Here is a 14,690-nt window from a genome sequence, read left to right as displayed (position 1 = left end):
AGATTGTGGTCCATGTTCTACGGTGCTCAGTCAGTTCATGAAGAGTGCTAGCCAAGACTATTCTGCCACGTTATCATACCTCATTATTGTCACAGAACATATCCAATATTCTCCTTAGCTATGTTTCTCTAGCCTTTTTCAGGTATTCACTGTGCTTATATTGAGCACACAGAGAATGGAGCTGGGTTGTTATCACAGCTTACTGTCTCTGCCCTTCACGTGTCCTCTAGCCCCAGCCATTTGTGCCTTGTGTTCAACACAAGAGCCCCCAAGACATATGGCTATCCCAGGCCTCTCTGCACATTTGGTGTCAGCATGAAGGGAAGGTCTGAAAAGGGTACATTACATGGATGGGGTGTTAGGGGAGGGGTAGTACCTCAGATGGGGGGACATGTTGTGCTCCTTCTGGGTGTCCTGAACCCCTGGCCTACGTGGCAGCAAGTTCAAAGTCTGAAGGTTCAGAGTCTGAAGGTCAAGCCAAGTAGCCAAGTCCAAAATCCAGCAGTCAGGATACAGTCCAGAGTCAAACCCAAAGCACAGTCCCATGGAGGCCCAGAAGCATCCAAGTCAAGGTCCCTCAACATGGGTAGTTGAGCAGACACAGCACCCCAGCTCTGCTGCCCTTTTATACTCTGCATGCTGATTGCAGCATCTGGGCTTGATGAGGCATGTGACCCTCACCTGTTCCAAGCCTACTCCAGCTGAGGACTCACACACCGAGCCCCACCTGGCCAGCTAGGGAGCTGGGCTCTGGGCCCTTGTCTGTCTCAGCCTCCTAGAGTATCCCATCCGCTGCTCCTTCTGCCTCAGAGCCTGTCGTGTTTGTGAAGGCAGGGCCCTCTCTGGCTCTGGTGATGGGTCCTGCTGCTCTGGTTTTTGTGCACTGACCCTCATCCCCTTGTCATCCTCAATCATCCCATGAGTACTTCCTACATCAACCTTCCCTTCCCCATCCCCAGCTTGCCCTGGTGTGTCCCAGTCCCAGCTACATCCCACGCTGGGATCCTCTTCCTCCTCCCCATTGCCCTGCCAGTTCATAACACTGGGGTAACTGTGGCTTCCACCTGCACTCTCACCTGTGGCTCTCAGAAGCTGTCAGCATGCAACAGCGGCCACACCCCAGGAACAGCTTCAACTGGCCATCTAAGTCAGCTGAGAGTACTCAATGGATCTCCAGCCCTTGGTGACTTAGGGATGTCTCCTGCATGTGAAGAGAGGCTCTTGTGGATTGAGCGGGCAGGATCAATAGTGAGTCCAATTGTCCAGAAGGCAGTTTCTGTGCATGCTGTAGAGAAAAGTGAGGGGAAGATGGGGCTCATCAACCTGGGAAGGTAGCACAGGTAGGAGAAGAAAAGCTCTGGTCATAAACCTTTGCTGTCTTGTGGGATGTATTTGGGAATAGAAAAGGATAAGGAGTAAACTCTACACAAATCCAGGGTGGAGCCCCTAAGATGGTTGGATGGTGCCTTGTACACATCCTTCCAGCAACTCCTGTGGCTTTTTTTCACCTGGGCTTTTTTTCACCTGGAACTCACTGGAACTCAGTTCTGGCACATCTCAGGTAGTCACTATTACCATTCTAAAAGAACGAGCGAGGTGTTTGTGGCTGCTTTGGTGCTGCTAACACATTGGTTTGACTTCATCCCTGGAGGTGCACTCCATTGTCTCTCGAGACAGATGGATTCCAGCTTTGTGACACTGGCACATTATCTTTCAGTAAAGCTCATTGCCACTACTGATCTTGTCATTTTGTCCCAGAACACATCCATTGCTCTCCGTAGCCAAAATTTCTTTTGTAAATTGCCTTGGAGATCCTTCTGGTAGACAGACAACAGATAAGAGAAAGACAGACAGACAGATGAAAAGGTGCCTAAGGAATCCCAGGTTTTCCTAGAGCATGGTTTCTACATTTTTGCTATAGTGCTGCATCAGCCTTATTTTTCAAGCTTCCTTTGGGGTAATAATACTTTCTCATAGCAAGGCCTGGTTATTTTAAGTCTGAGAAAGCAGAAGTAGCTGATCCTCCATAAACTGTCACCTTACATTAAAAGGCCCTGTAGGACAAACAGCATTACTGTGTAATTCACTAGAAAATTGAGTCTTCATGCTAGCTCATTTTTAGTCAAGCCAGAAAAATTGTACTGACCTATGATTCAGTGTTTGAAATGATGTAGAACAGTATCTGCTAAGAGCACTTGAGCTAAGAATTTCAGATTCATTCCATCCGGGATAAAGGCTGAATGCCCAGCAGTGAGATTTTCAAAAAAGCAACCTTAGAGTGTTAACACCACAAACACCAAGCTTTCTAAGGTAAGGTTATAACTACAAGAACAAAAAAAGGTCACCTTTAATTTTGGCAAATGTAGAGCGTAATATGCTTAGAAGAGCTATCCTTCTGTTTTCATTTTTAAAAGCTTGGGCTAATATTTACATTTCAATTCCAAAATTACTTTGGGTGACTTTATTGAAATCTGGTACTTCTGATTATTCTATTTAAATAAATGGAAACAGCTTCCATCAAAACTAGTTCAGCTGTTCAGTTTGCTTTTAACAGTATGAAGTGCAGTCTTGCCAAACTGTGCAAGGCTTTGAAGTCAATGTTCCACAAATGATGCCGTGAGATTTATTCTACAGCACTGCGTGCTTCTGGTTTTTGCCTCTTAACTTTTGCCCAGGCTTTCTTTTGACAGGAGCTGCATGACTTTGTCCTGCTCCTTAACCTTCTCCCTCTCCCTGCTCCCACTGTCCATGTGTTTGGGAAGGTCTGAAAAGGTTCCAGCTCATGGAATGTTTGGCAACTTCCTCCTTCAAATCTCTCAATGTGTAAAATTATGATGGAGGGAGGGGAGAGAGAGAGAGATCTATGCAATGTCAGGTGCAAGGCCAAAGGGAGGACTCTGCATCCCATTCAGCATGCTTTGCTTCATCAAACCAGTAACAAACAAAGGGGATAGTCTTTCTAAAATTAAGCAAAACTGGCACAAAAACTTTCCCATTTGCAGGTGGCAAATCTGAAGCAAGGATTTGTAGCTGGGGATTATTTGAACATTTTTTTTGGGGGGGGGGGAATGGAGTTGCACTAAAATGTATCAGCTGGTGGGGGAGATCGTAAGGCAAAGTTTTGTAGGGGGGCAAATTTATTTGCAAATTTCAAGAGGCTTATTGTGTAGCAGTGATACCACTGCTTTCTCTTTTCCTTAATGTTCCTCTTTTGCTGCCCTTGGCTTCCTTCCAAGGTTGGCTACAGGTGGGATCCAGTTTGGGTGAAGGCAGGAAAGTATCAGAAGGGCAATAATGCGGCCATAGATAAGATGGAGGTTAGTCACTGAATCAAGAACATGAGGAGCAGAGGGCCATAGGCAGCAGTTTATGGTCACCAGCAGGCTGGAGGATAGACACTGGATCAAGCAGACAAGAATTAAAGGGCCAGAGGCAAGTACAAAATTGGGAGCAGGCAGAAGGTCAACTTCCAAAACAGCAACAGAAGAGCGAAATGCTCAAGACAAGTTACTCAGACTGATGAACTGGCTTGGATGTATGTGCTCCAGTTGGTTTAGAGAGTCAGCTGATTATCTTCAGGCTGGAACTATATCTTTGACTCAAAGACAGGGTGACTTATCTGTGGGCTACAACTCCAACCATCTTTGAGGTTCATTGGCCATGTTAGCTGGGGCTGCTGAGAGTTGTATTATTACACATCTGAAGGACCATGCACTGGCCACTGGTGCTCTAAGGTCTAGTCTTCCTGGCTTCCTGAAGACCCAGGATGCAAGGAGTAAGGTAGTGGAAGGCCCTGGTTTGAAACCTGCTTGGTATGGCCAGTTCCCCCTGCAACGTCCCTGGACCAATACTTTGTCTGACATTGTATTGTCCCAGAAGGAAAGGGAGGAGTATAGGTGGCCACCAGGGGATATGGTAATAGCAAACACTTTTTTAAAAAAAAAAGTTGGCCTAGGTTTATATGTCAATGTTATGAACAAAGATGTCATTGAACCACATTTGGGTATTCTTCACTGCCACATGAACTAGACTTTTTGCTAGCGTCAATGAAAAGGAAATTGATATATGTGGTCTTTCAGGAGCTGGAATTAAGGAGGGGGAAAGCAACCGATACTCAGTGTCACAACAAAACATGATTAATGCAGAATCCAGGAAAAGGACTCCACTACGGCTCAGAAATGAACATGCATGTGAAGAGAATTGTGGGTATGTTCCATTTCTTTCATGAAGTCACTTGTGCCTGCTTCAGGGCGAGACTAATTGCCGTTCCCTAAGACTTGCTGCACCAGCAAACAAATATTTAGAATGTGCATACACAGAATGCTGTGCCAGCAAAATATCTCCAGAAGCATTACATTATCAAAGCAAGTTCTGCAGCCAGGTGCATCAGTGCAATGCTTTTTTGACTGGACTACTGGGATGGTGTGAAATGGTAGCGGCTCAATGAAATATCAGTTTGTCCTCTATAAGGACATACCATGAAGGCACTGATCCACAAATGCATGCAGTGCCCTAAGACAGCATTACTCAGCTGTAATGGAACGACTTTTCTTTCCATCTATGCTTTGCATGTGACCCATTGAGTCACCCACTGCTATTTTCAAACTCATGTTGCCACACTGGCTCAAGACACATATTTCTATACTTAACTCTTCTCCCAGGCGTTTGATGGATTATGATTATTTTGCTGTCTATTGATGTTATATTTTTTGCTGCTGAAGCTTTTACTGTTTTATTGGCTCTGTTTTATTGTGTGACTCGTATGTAATGCATTGTTCTTTTTTCTTATTTAATGCCATCCATTAGGCCTTTTTAAAAAAGTTAAGTCACCAGGAGATCACACGTCAAGCAACTAATAAACTGTAATAATAACCGTAGTAAATAAGACATGTCTGAATTTATATTTGCTGTTCAAGTGGATGACTGGCATTGGGGGGAATGTCTTCTCTATGTTGCCCTTGGTTCTAATTCTGCTGGGCAGAAGCAGATCACCAGGTGGGGTGGAACCATCATGCTAGCTTTCCAGAGGGGTGAGATGCCGGGAGGTCAGCATGATGCAAATGCACTAGCAAAGTCAATCCTGTGTTCCTGCTGCTGCATTTGCACCACACAGACCTTCACCTTGCCCCCTCACCCTCCCAGTAAGCACCCAACTGCCAGAAAGCTAGCACAGTGGCTCCACCGCCACTCAGTGAGCCTCTTCCACTGCTGGAGGATAGGCTGTTGTCAGGTTGGAACAGCTGATCCAGAAACTAGCACAATTTGACAAATGAATAGGAGCACAGTATGGGAAACTTTGGGTCTTTTGTCTTAATGGCAGGAAATCTCCATAAGGTTTCCAAGAAAGGAAAACAAAGTCCAAACAAAAAGTGACTTAACCCACAAGGGAGTTTTACTGAATAAAAAGCAAAAGGATACAAAATCAGTGTCAATATACTAAAGGTTATCCCAGAAGAAAAATGAGGAGGAAGAGTAGGGGAATGGCAGTAAGCCAAGGGCAGCTCAGCAATTGTGTTTGTGTGAAAGAGAGGGGGGGTAGTGTATTACTACTCAATCGACTGGGGTAGGGAGATCAATCCTTTGCAGCAGGGTAAATCCCAAAATCAGCAAGGACTAGCATTCCCAGGCAATGGCGGGAGCATCAAATGCAAAGGTGGGCAGAGTTATAGGGACTTTGAGAAAGAAATGCAGGTAATGTGTATATCAGCAGGAAAATAACCCTGGCCCCTATCCCGGGCACACAAAATTCAGGAATCCCCCTACATTTCTAGTGGTAAAAAACACAAAACAAGGTGTCCACTAAAGGGAATTTTCCAGAAGAACAACAGAGATGGAGGTAGCAAGGACATTTCTGAAAAGGAATGATGTTGAGTGGGATGTCACAAGGGTGCCCTGATTTCATTGAATGTGGCCATAGCGCATTCAAAAATAGCACAGGGGCTAAAGGGAGAGTTGAGGCTAGTTCAGCCAGTCTGCCACCTCTGTCCTTTGTTTTCAGCCCTTGCCAGCTTCACAACTATGGGAACTGTGAGACAAAATGGAAGCATGGGGACAAAATGGCAATACACAAGATCGTCATTTGACCTAGAAATCGCATATTATGCAAGAACAATATTAAGCAGAACAAAATGTATTCATTTCTGGTTTTTATGCCATTTAGTTTCTCAAGTTAGTTCTCTCTCTTTGAATTGCTTTCCTACTTGAGGCCTAGTTACACAGTCTGCTCTTCTTTTTTTTACTTCAACTTGCTGTCAGTGGTTATAAGTAGAAAAATCTCCATGTTTCATGTATGCTATGACTCAACCACAGAATCAGTTTTTGTATACCAGGGTTGAGCCCTGGAATATATAAATAAAACTGTGCCACTAACCTATGTAGAATGCACATCCCTTATTGCTAAATATCCACTTACTGTTTTGAAGATGCATGTTGTATGGAGCAGGACAGCCACCCAAGTTTGGCTCCTGGAACTTCTCTTTAGAAAAAAAAACAAAGGCTGCCCAACGACACCTGTCATTGCAAGCATACTGCATAAGCAGAAAATAAAAGCCTAACCCCTTAAAAATACATTATTAGACTTATCCCCTACTCTCTTTCTAGTAGTTTTTTCCACTTCCTTTCCATCCTCTCCTATAAACCATCCATTCCTTACCCTTACCCTTACCCAGGAACTCAGTTGGGGAGTTTGTTCTCAATATTAATTTATGTCCCATCTGCACTATACATTTAAGGCAATATCATACCCTCAAAAAAACCTGGAATCTGACGTTTGATCCTAAGAATTATTTGGAGACTTCTCTTCCCCTCAGAGACCTGCAGTTCCAAGGGTTTGTTGAGAAGAGTGATTGACTGCTAAACCACTGGAATAATTGTAAATCCGTGAGGGGAATGGGACTCTCTTAACAGCACCCTTAACAAATTGCAGTTCCTATGATTCTTTGAGGGAAGCCATGACCAGTGGCGGAGCTTCATGCTCCAGCACTGGGGGGCGGAGAGCAGGCGGGGGCGTAGCTGGTGTGCGTCCTGGGGGCAGCCCTGATGGCACTCTGCTGGGATCGTGCTGTGGGGCCAGTGTGCTCCCCCCCACTCCTCTTCCTCCGCCAGTGGCCATGACTGTTTAAAGTGGCATGATATTGCTCTAAAAATAGTGGAGATGGGTGTCCCAGAGAACACCATCCCTCCCTGTTCTGAAATGAGAGAGAACTCTCCAGGTTTTCCACCCATCCCTCTTCCTTCTTCTCTAACGAAAATAAAGACAGACTTCTAGGGCAGAGTAGGAGCCGATAGTGACTTTTTTTTTTTTAATTCTCCTTTAGCAGCAAATGGAGAAAAGCCAGCAAGAATGCTGCTGGTGTGGGCTAGGGATGGAAGTAGCTCTCTTGAGCTGAGGAGACTGAGATAGCAACACTCAGAAACAGATGCTCTTCTTCATGCACAATTTACATGTGGCACCACTGCACCCACATTTTTCTCTTTCCTGCCTACACATAGGTAACCAGATAGAGAACTGTTGAGAGATGACAGCATTAACTGTTGAGAGGTGTAGATGTCCCAATTTCCCCCAGGAATTGGGGAGGCTGGGAGAAACCTAGGAAAAGTGAACAGGTGGCCATAGTGGTATCTAAGAAATCTCCTGCTGTGTTCCATCTTTGAAATTTGCTTTTAGGGTGGGCACTTTAAAATGTGCAAGTGTACATGCATACACATAAAACAAACTGATGCTGGACAGTCTCTGTGCAAGAGAAGAAATGGGCACAAATTTGACATGAAGAAAGGCAACACAAAATTCCTGAACGGGGACATACGGGGACATTGTGACCTTCCCAGCTATACAAACACATGAGTTTTGTTTCTCCTTCAGTTAGGAGAAGGAAAGCTGGGCTTTCCCACCTCACTTCAAAGAAAGGTGCCTGGGCACATCTCTCATGCATGCACACACCATGAGTGGCAGAGGGAGGGAGGGGAGGCAATCAATGAACCTGCACTCACAAAAGAGGAAACAGCTTGGGGCTATTCAAGATCTGCCCCACTAGACCCCGAAAGAGCTTAGAGCTTAAGTTTTCTGCCTCCAGGCATGGCTCCTCAGAGAGAAGAGCAGGGAGAATGGGACAGAAATCATACTTCCTTCCCTAGATCTGTCCATGCTTTTTTTATTAAAAAAAAACCAAAACCAACAACAAGCAAACAAGCAAACCTGTTTCCTCTTATTGGAGCAGAGGAGGGATCTACTGCTAGTGGTTTTTATTACTTTCTAAGCAGGGAAGATGGACAGAAGCCACTCAGTCACTAGAACTGTATTGATATTATCATGGGTGACAGGACCAAGACTGGACCATGGCTTTGGAGGTTGAAGGAAGGGCTATGCCCCACTTTGCCCCTAAGATAAGCCTCCCCTGCTTCAGCTATGGGTGGCTGGCTGGTCTGAGATGCAGTGGTAGTTCTGCCACTCTTGGTGGTGGCAGCAGCAGCAGCAGCAAACAGTTTGCCTTGTTCTGCCCAACACAAAAGGTACAGTAATAGCATCTTGAAGACATCCTATTTTGAAGTCTGAGTGAATCATTCACAGGGAATATTTTGTCAGCAAGCTTTTCCTCTCAACACACACAGAGGTTTAGCCAAATGGAAGTGCTAATTGAATTTGAAAATTTCAGTGGGTTTTCTTTTCTTTCTTTCTTTTTGGCAATATTTTTCTTGGCTTCACGATTCCCTCTAGAAGCAATGTCATATAATTCAGAGAGGGAAAATTGTACCGAACGCTTTAATGTGCTAGGAAATGAGTCCTTTGTAAAGGAAAATCAGTTCTTGATTTTTTTCTTAAATAAAATATTGTAGGACTAAATCACTTTCATTATGGTTTCAGTACTGGATTGTTGCAGTGCACTCTTTGTGATCTGCCTTGATTTCCTCTAGGTAGACCTTTGGGCCTGGTCTGGAATTTCCAGCTAGTGCAGAACACGGTGGCTACACTACTGATGGGGGCAGATAGCTGACAGCATGTGACACCATTGTTAAAACATTTGCACAGGTTGTCCATCTGCTACAAAGCCAGGTTCGTGGCTCTGCTATTCAGTTACAAATCCCTTGAACAACTTGGGTCCAGCATACCTTTGGAGCCACCTGAATCCTTATATCCCAGCTCAGTCACTGAGACCATCTGCCTTTTGTTGTTTTCTGACTTGGGATGCATTCAGAAGGGATTCCATCTTCCCAACATTTTCTTGCCTCTTCATTTTTGTGTTTTATGTGATCTGTAACATGATGTAGAGGCTGTTTCTGGGAATCTGGTGGAATCCAGTGGAAGTTTAGTGTTGACAGATGTATTAATTGTTTTCAGGAAAAATCCATTTGTGACCCTGTTTATTCAGAAAATGAAAGTGAATTTTGTGATGTAACTATGTGATGAAATTTGGGGAGATATCCTGGCATGCAGTTCTTTCCAGCCATTTAAAGTACAGCACTGCGCAAAAGTACAGAGACTGAAAAGCCACAGTTCCCTAATGCAACAGGTAAAAAGGGAAAGGACCCCTGACAGTTAAGTCCAGTCACAAATGACTCTGGGGTTGCAGCGCTCATCTCACTTTACTAGCTGAGGGAGCTGACATTTTGTCCGCACACAGTTTTTTCAGGTCATGTGGCCAGCACGACTAAGCCACTTCTGGCGAAACCAGAGCAGCGCACGGAAACGTCATTTACCTTCCCGCCGGAGTGGTACCTATTTATCTACTTGAACTTTGACGTGCTTTCGAACTGCTAGGTTGGCAGGAGCTGGGACTGAACAACGGGAGCTCACCCCCTCACGGGTATTCAAACCACTGACCTAATCAGCAAGCCCAAGGCTCAGTGGTTTACACCACATCGCCACCCACGTCCCTTCTAATGCAACAGGTACTATAGTGTAAAAGGATTATTAGAAATCAGAACAGAAGCACTAGCATTATAACCAGTAAAACCAGTTCAAAAAACCCCACGTCAGAATGCAGCCCTGGCAAGACATGTCTGGTGTCAACATGAAACTGAGCCTTCAGTATCTGGTCTTGAAGAATCCTCTCACAACAGAGATTCAGCAGACATCTTATGTTATTTTTTTAACATTTGCAGCAAACATTTATATGCCAAGAACTGGCTTATGTAGAGAATTACAAGGGCTGGGACAGAGATTTTACAGTTAGCCAGTGATCTGTGATTTAATATGTCTGTGTGATGTTTTTGTTGTATGCTGCTTTGATTTTTTTTAAATAAAATTGCACAATGCAAGTATTTTCATAAACAAATAACTGGAAACTTAGACTTTATATAATAATAATAAAAAATAATAATAATACTCATATATGTTAGCATGCATAACTTGCACCATGTTTGACTCCCTCAATCTTCCCACTTCTTACTAGAAATCTTTCTGTTTTAATCCCAAATATGTGTGTGATAGTGGCAATTGTTTAGTAGAGAGACTCTCTTTTGTGTTCTTTTTTTCGTTGTTGGATGTCTTGAACTTTTGGGGAAAGCAGTCTATAAATCTTTCAAAAGAAACAAATATTTCCATATGTCCAGGTTGAAGTCCCTTTTCAGCAAAAGCCCTGGGGAAATTTACAGCCATTGATATGTTACCTCGCTAAGTGGCATCTAAGGAGAGTGTGGGTGAAAGAAAAATTAAAATCCCAGTATTCTAATGTAACAAGAACAGTGGCTGCTCAGGTACAAGCTTCCGCAGATTTAAATTCATGATTCATTATCAAAGGCATAGATACTGAGAGAGGAAATAAAAGTACTGTGCAAATCCTTGAGTAAACAAGGTGCTTTGTCCTCAGTGCTGGGCCGAATTTTAGCTTCAATGAGAGAAGTTTTCTAGGCCTCTCACTAACCATCTCTGAAAACAATTCCGCTGCTTCTTTTTTCAGCCTCTGTGTTTTAATCCCAGCTCAACCATTTTATTGGGCTCAGAAAAACATGGACTATAGAGGTTGCAGCTGCTCAGCAACTACAGAATGATCTCCAAATGGCTTCCTCAATAGCAGATTGATGCAAATAACAATATGTTGCATAGGAATGTGATCTACTCACCTCTGAAGCCAAGTCTCATGCAGCATGGTGAAAGCACTGTCAATATGAAGTACTCAAATATACTTTACTATATCATATTGGTCTTGTTTGTGTTTATTGTCAGTCTTGAAGAAATGGGCATGGATAAATAAGCTTTTTGATGGGTTTACCAGAAGCAGAAGAGAGAGAGAATTCAGGGGTGCACAGCTGTGCTAAGATAATGAAATCAACTTAACTTCATAGGGATGCAAAAAGGCTGACATGTATCATTTGTCTCATAAAAATATTTTCAAAGATAAACTTACATCTTCCTGTTATTCTTCCAAAGGTTCTTCATTCATCCGCTGTTGAAGAGGGGGTAATAAATGTATTGACAATAGTCACAATCTTCATCAACTTACCTTTATTCATTTTTATGTCATACCATGATAAATTTACATTTCCCAGGACTCTCTTCATAAGCTGCCATAGCAAAACAGAGAGAAACAGAGGAGGGATGGAGACCGAAAGAGTGGCTGGACCAATACTTCTCTCCTTCCCCCACTGCTGGTGCTGTAACTGTAGCAGTAGAGAGGAGTACGGGAGGCTGGAAGGAACTATTCTCTAGCTTGGATAAAAACCCAGCTTGAAAAGCACACAAGGAGAGTCCACAATCTCTGAGGCAGCCTGTTCTACGGTTGAACAGCTCTTACTGACAGAAAGTTCTTCCTGATGTTTAGTATCCTTCCTTGTAACTTGAATCCATTGGTTCAAGTTCTACCCTCCAGAGCAGGAGAAAACAAGCTTGCTCGATCTTCCATGTGACAGCCCTTGAGATATTTTAAGATGGCTATCACATCTCCTCTCAGTTTCTTCTTTTTCAAGCTAAACATGCCCAGGTCCTGCAGCGTTCCTCCAGCTTCCTGCTCTCACAGTGCCTGTGGGAAGCCTGAAAGCAAGACCTGAGCACTACAGCACCCTCCCCATTTGTAATTCCTAGCCAGCAGCATTCAGAGGTCTACTGTTTCCAACACCGAAGGAATGAATTGGAAATAATAGCTGATTGGTTAGAAAGATCTAAGGAATATGCTGCATATCTAAATTCACACTTTGGTTACTCTGTGGCTTATTCAGAAGCAATAAAATAAGTGTAAAATAATAATGCAAATTAAGAGGGTTGGGACAATGCAGACATTGCTACTCACATTAAACTGTTTATATATCACATGTTTGTATCACACTTAATACATGAGAAATTATCGTGCAAGGTACGTCATAACCTTGACTGAAGCTACAAAGTCTCATGGATTCTTAAATGGCAAAATGATTAACAACATTTTTAATATGGCATTGTCACCCAGCATTTTTGTCTTCATTCATTCCCTTCCCATTCTCTTTCCCGGTTGAAAGAAAAATGAATTTGCAGTTTTGTTGTTTCTGCAGTCTCATGGCTAGAGCATTTACAGGGCTGTCAGTTACATAAGGTGTTTTCATGGTGCTGTGAATTACAATAGGTTTGTTGCTGCGTTGCAATTTTTAAAATAAATTATCAGATTGTCGTATTTAATTTCCTCCTTGTTATTTCCCAACTCCATGGGTGCTCAAGACATTTTCTACATCAACCTCTGACATTTCAGGCAAAAGGGAAAACAAAACAAAAGAGGGAAATGTTCAAAACTATATGGCTTTATTTGTCAAATAGAGAAAACAAAACTTTCCAAAGGAGATTCACATAGCTGCAACAGAAGCTGAAGAACAATACAAGCAAACTTTGATGTATACCTTCCCACCTCAGAATTCACATTCCCAGCATGTTTGCACTCCTGCCTCAGCGATGTCTACGCTGGCTTGATCATGTCCACAGAATGGAATATGGCAGGATCCCCAAGGCTGTGGTCTACAGGGAGCTGGCTCCAGGCACCAGGCCTGTTGGCAGACCAACTCTGTGTTACAAAGATGTCTGCAAATGTGACATGAAGACTGGCAGCATTAACCCTGCCATGTGGGAATCCCTTGCAGGCAACCACAGTGCCTGGAGACAGTCAGGTTGAGCATCCGCAGCAGTGACCAGAGGAGGAATGACCACTGGGAGGAGACCAGAGAGAAGAAACGTCATGGTGCATCTGCAAGCACCACCACCAGGTGCCTTCATCTATCTCATCTGTAAGAAAACATGTCTCTCTCATATTGGCCTGTACAGCCACAACAGGCACTGTAACTTCCCAACAGTTTGACAACACCCCCAAAGGCATACTCCTCCATTGTCTCCTGAGACAACAGGATACCAACAACCCTGCCTCAGAATCACTGGGACCATTAGCAGCACACCAGCCATCTACTGTGGTCTGTTAGGTGCTTAATAGGTTTTCCGGTCTACTATCAGGTGCCATTTTCAACATAATGAGCAAAATTCATGGCAGTTTTTGTTGGGATACTGCCAGGGAGACAAAGTCCATCATGGCCTCCAAGCCGGCTGCCGGACGATCCATCGATCTCCCGTAGATACAGTATCAGCAATTAGCGACACGAGTTTCCAGAAATAGCTTGCCACATTCCAGAGCTCATGCACACTCTATCAGCAGATAATTCACAGCAGAAGTTGCACGCAGGAGAGCATTATTTACAAGTTTTATTCAGCGTTGATCAGAACAAAGAAAAACATGACTGCCTGCTTCAGTGTCTCCAGACACACAGAGAGAAACGAAAGCAATAGAAAACATAAACTTCCTGTGAACAGGAAATGCGCAGACTCTGTGACTCACAAAGCCTGCTCCCTTTTAAGGTGGAATGGAAATATCCTAACAGTTTTGTGCTAATATAAGGACTGGTGCTAATGCAAGAAGATTTTTCTGTCTCCATGTGTCTGCACTATTGCCAACTGTGTCCTGGAGGGTGGGGGCATGGTGCATATGACCCAAGGTACTCATGAACCATTTTTTTTTAAGGAAATGGGCAGAAAGGGAAAGAACTGCCTAGAATCCAGAAACTGAGTACAGTGGTACCTCGGGTTAAGAACTTAATTCATTCTGGAGGTCTGTTCTTAACCTGAAACTGTTCTCAACCTGAAGCACCACTTTAGCTAATGGGGCCTCCTGCTGCTCTCATCCTGAAGCAAAGTTCTTAACCCGAGGTAATATTTCTGGGTTAGTGGAGTCTGTAACCTGAAGCGTATGTAACCCGAGGTACCACTGTATGAGTAATAGTGGCAGAGGAGAACTGAAAATAATGCCAATATATTTCATATCTAGCAACCAATGTTCCCGCTTTAGTTTCAGATAGTATCTGGATAGACAAGTCTAAAATGCCCAGGACACAAATTTTCACGACCCTCTAGCAGCTATGGTAGCTCATTTACCAGAAATAATGTATTCAGTGTTAAATCTGGAAGTGTCTACTTCAGGCATCCCAAACCTTTGGCCCTCCAGTTGTTTTGGACTACAATTCCCATCATCCCTGACCACTGGTCCTTTTAGCTAGGGATTATGGGAGTTGTAGGCCAAAACATCTGGAGGGCCAAAGGTTGGGAATGTCTGGTATACTTGATTCTGACCAAACTAAGCCTGCTGGTGTATATTGTGGAATAGGAAAGAGAGCTGCCATCAAGCTCGTGTGAAACTTGCACATATCCCATTTGTTTAAATAAAGGCTTGCATAGAAGCATTGCTAGGGGTATT

At 43.6% G+C, this 14,690-nt stretch overlaps 1 protein-coding gene across 1 annotated transcript in view; it reads right to left on the bottom strand.

The window, feature by feature from the left end:
- Positions 1-11,458, bottom strand: part of LUZP2 (leucine zipper protein 2) — a 346,882-nt gene extending 335,424 nt beyond the window's left edge. Inside the window, exon 1 of the mRNA XM_080983546.1 lies at positions 11,439-11,458. The gene's annotated coding sequence lies outside the window, so the exon portion shown is untranslated. The remainder of the gene's footprint in view (positions 1-11,438) is intronic.
- Positions 11,459-14,690: the final 3,232 nt, after the last annotated feature.

Source organism: Podarcis pityusensis (genome assembly GCF_964106645.2).
Source record: "Podarcis pityusensis genome assembly, chromosome: 1".
Taxonomy (NCBI): domain Eukaryota; kingdom Metazoa; phylum Chordata; class Lepidosauria; order Squamata; family Lacertidae; genus Podarcis; species Podarcis pityusensis.
Note: the sequence above shows the minus strand (reverse complement) of the source record. Positions and strands in the feature narration are given on the sequence as shown.